We start from the raw sequence: 8,238 nt of genomic DNA, 5'->3' as shown, positions 1-8,238 counted from the left end.
CATCCTGTCCCCTACTCGAATGACGGGGTAGGAGCAGTGTCCCATCTGAGTCCCCTTATCAGGAAGCCTTTATAGCACAGTGGCAAGCAGTGCTCTACTGTTCAAGAACACTTGACTGGGCAGTGGCTCACTTTGTTTTCTCTGCTAGTCACAGGAACTCCCTCTACTTGAGTCTGCTCCCGCTAAGAATACTTGAGTAATCAGCAGGGTGACCACTCCAGGACATGGGGACAAGAAATGTGAGGCTAGCACTAAAATTTCCCTTTACAGGCAAATGCCAGAGCTTTGTACCCTTAGGGGTGACAGTTCGATTGTAAAACTGTGAAAGATAAAATATCTCCCCTTCCTCCTGATTCCTCCCCCTCTTCTTCCTTCCTTCTTTCCCCTTTCTTTTCCTTTTTCTTTCCTTCCTTCATTCATTCCTTCTTCCTTCCTTTCTTCTTTCCTTCCTTCCTTCTTTCAGTATTGCTTTAGAGCAATTCAGCTGTAGACACTATTCTTGAAAATGAAGCCATGGCAGAAAACAAAATGGAAAATTCTGCTCCAATTAATATTGAACACAGAATTGTACTGAAGGAATCCAAGTATACCTCACATACCTATTCTCACATGCATGAACACACATGCATATATACGTACCTTTCTCTAACCCCCCTTTTCTGGGGACTAAACCCTGCCATGCTAAGCTACCAGAGGCAGGAAGTGGCAAGAATATTCTTTTACACATAAGGTCAACATGCCCCTGCACTATCAGGATCAGCTTCTCTCCTTCCCAGCTGCCCCTGAATAATCTATGAAAATTATCCTTATTCCTGAGCCCACTCCCTTCCACACAAAGCTGAGAAGACAGTGGCCATGCATGCCTGCTTGTCTGCAGGATCTCTACAAGAGAGAAAACAAAGAATCTAGAAAGGTGGCTCATCTGTGCCATTACCATTGCTGTTGTTCTTTTCTCAATGTGTAGAAGGAATCGTTGGGCAGGATAATGTCAAATGCACACAGGGCAGAGGACAGTGAATTATGTCTCGTGGGGAGAGTGGAGGAGGAACACATCAGAATCCAAAGAATGAACAGTTTCTTTAGAAAGAGGAAGCAGAGTTGTGGGAAGAGGGCCAGTCACCCACAGTGCACACACCAAGGGTTCACTCTGCACTGGATATAGACCAAGGGGGGATGTTGGAAAGAGCAGGCAGGTTAACTATGGCTTCCACAGTACTTGACATAAATGCCTAAAATTGGCAATAATTCGAGCTGGCTTGGGTTGCCGTCACAGAGTATTGTGGACATAGTGGCTTACACAAAGGCCAAGCTTCTTCTCAGAATTCTTGGGGCTGGAAGACTGACATGAAGGTGTCAGGGTTTGTTTCCGAGGCTCCTCTCTGCTTATAGGTGCCTGGCAATCTCTGTCTTCATGTTGTATTTCCCTTCTGTATGTCTGAGTACCAGTCTCTCCTCTGAAAACACCAGCCACCTTAGATTGCGGAGTACCTTAAAGAGCCATATTTTAGTTTAGTTATTGTGTCAAGACCCTATCTCTAGTGGCAGAAGAAAAATTCAATATAGGAATTTGAAGTTGGCGTTTACACATCACTCCCAAATACCTAAACACATTCTGGTCATGAGACAAACTGAGTGTGCAGTTAAGTAAGGTAAGAAACCCTGCTCCTTGCCACTTTCCTGGGTAACTGCACTTTGGGGATTTTCCCATCATTCCCTAGCCTCCATACAGGCCTTCTTCACAGAGTTCAGGCCCCCTTTTCCTGGATCGTTGTTGTTTAAATTCTTCCCACCCTGATGGTTTAGCTGTGGTTGTCAGCCTGAGATCCTCCCTAGTTTTCTCTCATCATAGTGATTCCTTCAAATCTTGACAGGCAGCTCCTGCCCCACCCCGCTTTGTTCCCTGTTCCCTCCCCTTTCTTCATCTCTGGATCCTCACAGCTACAGCCTAGCAAAGCAGAAGACCAGCTGCCAGCAGCTCATGGAATCTCTTTACCAGCTGCAGAGACAGCCCTAGAAAATGTCAGAAAATTCAAACCACAATGCCAGGCATAGAGACTCACTCTCAGGTGCCCAGGAAACCCAAGTGCAGGAAGATCTGTCACCCTGGAAAGTTGTCGGGAGAACAACTACCTAAGACAGTTTTCCAACAAAGATGTTTTAAGGAACTGTGTTGTACATCCTAAAACTAAGGAGGAAGAACTCCCCATGACCAGTGCCTGCCTCTCACTCTGTAAAGGCCTTGGCAACGCCTTGCTCTGATGGCCACCAGCACCTTTTCTGTTAGAGCAGCACATCTCTGTGCAGTCCAGCATGGCTCCATTTGTGGATTTTTCAAACCAGATGTGTCTTAGAAAGTTGAACGTAGTGATGAAGAGGTTTGTCACAGACCCACTGCTCTCCCTGTTTCTCACCATACCCCAGGTTAGCCAAGGCAGGGTGAGTGCTTAGTCACTGTATCTGGCTCTAACCCTGGGAAGCAGTGGAGTGTAGGTGACAGGGCCTTATCCTTGCTGAGGTGTCTTTGCTCCACTGGATCTGGTACTTTAGAATTTTTGCGTACAGCCCATGAAGCAAGATGAAGAGGCTCTGAGGGAGAGAGACAGGTGCTCTATATCCAGATTCACTTAAGAGATCACTGAACTGGGTAGTGTGAGCTCAGTAATAGACAGAACAGTGTGGGCGTCAGTCTACATCAGAGCTGTCCTGCCCCACCAAAAGAAGGCTTCTCTCTACCTAAGCAGTAGAGCGGAGCAGGACCTTCAGTGAAGCTGTCTCCTCACAATGACTCAGCTCCTCACCTCTGCTATACCTTTTTCCACTGAGACTCCAAACATGGCTTCCACAGTAACTCAGTCAGTTTCCATGTACTAAGACCTCCATCACTCTAGTAGAGGGCTTCTTCTCGTTGGCACAGGAACTTCTTGGTTCTGAATGCAACAGCTTAGTTTTCCCCATTTGTCTCGATCTTTCTCTAAAAATATGCTGAAGATATGATGAAAATGCAATCATGGTATATGGGGAGATAATTACAAATGAAACATCGCACACTGATGCCTGTAACCCTTATAGGGAACTGCTTACTAGTCCTCTCGTCCCTACTTCGGCCTGCCACAGTATTGGTATTGCTGGGACTATGCTCCCTTTAGAGACTGTTTTTACCTCTTTCCCACACACCACCCTATACTCAAAGCCACATTCTTCCTTCTCTTCTTCCCAGGAGGAAGAATTCCCCATGCTCAGAGTTTGCTGCCCATGAACACTTTTGCACTTAATTTCTATATCCAGAAAGATGGATTAGAAATGGTTCTCCCTATCTTTCCTAAGAGAGGCTTAAGCTGCGGATATCACCTGTAAACAAACATAAGAGGACACAGACAGATGGAGGGATCAAGGAAGAGGACAAGACACCCACTTTAGGACCAGAGGAGCAGGTGGCAGCAACCCCCAGGTTTTAATTTCAATCTCACATGAAAATTTTGGAAATCACAAATGCCTTTGGACACAGATACAACCTGGACAATCAACCAGCAAAGCCTTCGAAAGCAACCGCAGAATAGGGGCCAGGCTGGCAAGACAGAGACTTGTAGAAATTAAGCTCTCGGCAACAATATCCATCACAGGAAAACTCCACTCAGCCACCCCTGAGCCATCCAAGGCTAAGTGGAGGGTGGGTCAGAACCCCTCTCTAGTTCCACCCTTGCTGCTCTGTGAGAAGTTCCACCAAGCTCTTGACAGATGGGTCTGAGAACACAGGAAGAGTCAGGATGTCCATCCAGCCAGGCAGTCAGAACTTCCCCTCTCTCTAGTATCAGTGGAGTCCTCAGGTGTCTGATAGTGGATCAAGGACCTCCACATCAAACCAGATACACTCAAACTAATAGAAGAAAAACTAGGGAAGCATTTCGAACACATGCGCACTGGAAAAAATTTCCTGAACAAAACACCAATGGCTTATGCTCTAAGATCAAGAATCGACAAATGGGATCTCATAAAACTGCAAAGCTTCTGTAAGACAAAGGACACTGTGGTTAGGACAAAACGGCAACCAACAGATTGGGAAAAGATCTTTACCAATCCTACAACAGATAGAGGCCTTATATCCAAAATATACAAAGAACTCAAGAAGTTAGACCACAGGGAGACAAACAACCCTATTAAAAAATGGGGTTCAGAGCTAAACAAAGAATTCACAGCTGAGGAATGCTGAATGGCTGAGAAATACCTAAAGAAATGTTCAACATCTTTAGTCATAAGGGAAATGCAAATCAAAACAACCCTGAGATTTCACCTCACACCACTGAGAATGGCTAAGATCAAAAACTCAGGTGACAGCAAATGCTGGCGAGGATGCGGAAAAAGAGGAACACTCCTCCATTGTTGGTGGGATTGCAGACTGGTACAACCATTCTGGAAATCAGTCTGGAGGTTCCTCAGAAAATTGGACATTGAACTGCCTGAGGATCCAGCTATACCTCTCGGGCATATACCCAAAAGATGCCCCAACATATAAAAAAAGACATGTGCTCCACTATGTTCATCGCAGCCTTATTTATAATAGCCAGAAGCTGGGAAGAACCCAGATGCCCTTCAACAGAGGAATGGATACAGAAAATGTGGTACATCTACACAATGGAATATTACTCAGCTATCAAAAACAATGACTTTATGAAATTCGTAGGCAAATGGTTGGAACTGGAAAGTATCATCCTGAGTGAGGTAACCCAATCACAGAAAAACACACATGGTATGCACTCATTGATAAGTGGCTATTAGCCCAAATGCTTGAATTACCCTAGATGCCTAGATCAAGATGGATGATCAAAATGTGAATGCTTCACTCCTTCTTTAAAAGGGGAACAAGAATACCCTTGGCAGGGAATAGAGAGGCAAAGATAAAAACAGACACAGAAGGAACACCCATTCAGAGCCTGCCCCACATGTGGCCCATACATATACAGCCATCCAATTAGACAAGATGGATGAAGCAAAGAAGTGCAGGCCGACAGGAGCCGGATGTAGATCGCTCCTGAGAGACACAACCAGAATACAGAAAACACAGAGGCGAATGCCAGCAGCAAACCACTGAACTGAGAATAGGACCCCCGTTGAAGGAATCAGAGAAAGAACTGGAAGAGCTTGAAGGGGCTCGAGACCCCATATGTACAACAATGCCAAGCAACCAGAGCTTCCAGGGACTAAGCCACTACCTAAAGACACTACATGGACTGACCCTGGACTCTGACCTCATAGGTAGCAATGAATATCCTACTAAGAGCACCAGTGGAAGGGGAAGCCCTGGGTCCTGCTAAGACTGAACCCCCAGTGAACTAGATTGTTGGGGGGAGGGCGGCAATGGGGGGAGGATGGGGAGGGGAACACCCATAGAGAAGGAGAGGGGAGTGGGGGATGTTTGCCCGGAAACCGGGAAAGGGAATAACACCTGAAATGTATATAAGAAATACTCAAGTTAATAAAAAAAAAAAAAGAAAGAAAGAAAAAAAAAAAGAAATACTCAAGTTAATAAAGATAAAAAAAATTTCATCAAAAAAAAAAAAGATGTCACTCTGTCCTCCTACCAGGGTGGTGTCAGAAGAGGTTTAGAGGAGGATCAAGACCTTTCTCACACCCTGCAGTATCCAGGACATCTCCCTGAGGTGCCAGCCAGGACCACGCAAGGAACACTCTGAGTCTCCTACCAAGCGGGCAGTGAGAGAGAGGCAGAGAAAAGCTGAACTCCCAGGCACAACCTTGCCAGATCACCAGATACTGAAACAAGAAATTCTAATCCCACCGGACAGTAGAGAGGCTGTACTCTTCCCCACTACATGGATGGAGGAACCCTGCTCACAAAGAAATAAATGATTCATTTTCTGCAAGACCACATAGACTAGGAATAAAAAAAGAACATTTTACAGAGAACCAGGAATACCTTAATTTTCATTTAAAAATCAAACATACAATTACCATATGCTGGCACTATTTGAATAATCTCTTAGGGTAATACAATTATAAAGGAATTAATACATATAAGATATACATTATAATGTCTGATATGCAGTAAACAATAATATTTTTCTTGCAAATCTAGAGGTTTTAATAGTAACAGCCCCCAAATCAGTCTGATTAAAGGTGAATTCCCTTGCTTTCAGCATCTTGATTTCCAATTCCTCTCAGAGCACTATGAGCTACAGTGAAGATGAATGTATGTAGCATTTTTTCTCTCACTAGTTCCCTGGGCAGCCAGCCATCTGAATCCATGCTCCATGTTAGCTGTTGCATTCGACCATATGGCTCTGATGTTTTTCAACTCTTGTAGACCTTAACCTCAGGAATCCTGCTATGTGCTTCTGAGTGTTTTAAGTAGAAGTGTCATTCTCAGATCAAAGAAACTCTGAAGACAAATGTTTGATGCTCCTGAAGATAGAGTTCTTCTACCGTGGTCAGACATTTTACGTCTTGAACATTTGTTTTGCTCCATTATTCTTTGCAGGAGAGGGTTGTGGCTCTGGCATTACTTTTCATTATGGTTTCTTTGACTTTTAAGAAGACTTGTCCTGTACTCTAGTAATTTAAGTAGCCTCCTAAGTCAGCCTATTGTGGCTACCTTAGTTGTCAACTTGAGATTAAGAATCACCATGGAAGCAGAGCTTTGGAGATATCTGTGAGGGGGGGGTGGGTTGGGTTAACTGGGTTGATAAGACTTCCCTTCCTAAATGTGGGCAGCACCACTCCATGGGCTGAAAGTCCAGGTTGAGTAAAAAGGAGAAAGCAAACTGAGCACGCATTCATTTATTTTCTGACAGGGGTTTGCAATCTGATGACGGAGACATTCTTCACCACAGTGGTCTGTCTACAGTGCTGTTGTGCATGCAATGTGACCAGCTGACTCATGCTCCAGCTCAGTGTTCTGTCAACAGTGCAGATGTGGGTCCTGCCTCCTTTGCTCTGGATCCCTTCTATGGGTCTCACAGTAGTGCTTCTCACTTTAAACTCACTATAGTGTAAGTTTCTATTTCTGTTCTGAAAGGATGGAAGAAGTGCCTGTATCAGACTCTACCTGACATGATAATGTGACATATAAAAGTTATGGTATGTAGTCAAGTCATTCAGAGACTGAAAGGAAATTCATAGCTTTACATGCCTAAAATAGAAGGAATTAACAGCAAAGTCATAGCTTCTTCCTTAAAGGGTTAAAAAAAGAGAACAGCGAATGCAATGAAATAGAAAAATTTTAAATAGCAGATAAAATAAATGAAAAGTGAAAAACAGTAGGAAAATAAAATAAACAACCAGCTTCTTTAAAAAAGCTAAACAAACAGACAAAAATGAAAAAACAGCAACAAAACAACTTTGAGAAACCACTAGGTTGGTGGTTCTCAACCTGTGGGTCTCATCTCAACTCCTGGGGTGGAACAATCTTTTTACAGGGGTCACCTAAGACCATCAAAAATGAACACACAACTAGTTACAAAATCAAGCACAGGAAGGACATCATTGCAGATGTCATATAAGTTTAAATTAAAGAAGTTACACAGTACATTTATAAAAAACTATTGGGTTGGGGATTTAGCTCCGCGGGAGGGGCCTTGACGAGGAAAAGAAAAGGCCTGGGTTGGGTCCCAAAACACAAAAAAAAAAAAAAAAAAAAAAAAAAAAGTTACAAAACTATTAAGGTATTTATGCAGACAACTAGATAGAAGTTGTACATTTATAGAATGATGCAAATTTCAAATTCAAACTCAAAGAAAAAATTATAAGACTGCAGAGAAGCCTTGGCACAGGAATTCTGGCAGCTCATAACTTCCTGGAATTCCTTTCCTGGCCTCTGCTGGCACTAACACTTATGCATAAAGAGTCACACAGGCATATATATATGGAGAGAGAGAGAGAGAGAGAGAGAATTGAAAGTAAAATATTTTTGGAAAGTAGAAGTTAGAACTCTGAATGGATACATATCAATAAAACTGAACTAAACATTTTTAAATATTCATAAAATGAAAAAACCTTAATGGTTTCACTAGTTATATCTATAAAAATTAAAAAAGAAATAAGATGGACTTTAGAGTATTCCAGAAAAAGAGAGGAGAAGGGAATATTTCATCTGATGAAAAGTTCTGTTATTAAGGCCAAACACATAAAGAAAACAATATTTCTCATTATTATACATTCATTTTTCTTAGTAGTATAATAAAAAACAATTTATAAACTAGATTATATACAACCAAGTAGAATTGATTC

This window comes from Rattus rattus, chromosome 1, assembly GCF_011064425.1.
Source record: "Rattus rattus isolate New Zealand chromosome 1, Rrattus_CSIRO_v1, whole genome shotgun sequence".
Lineage (NCBI taxonomy): Eukaryota > Metazoa > Chordata > Mammalia > Rodentia > Muridae > Rattus > Rattus rattus.
This window is presented reverse-complemented; position numbering follows the sequence as displayed.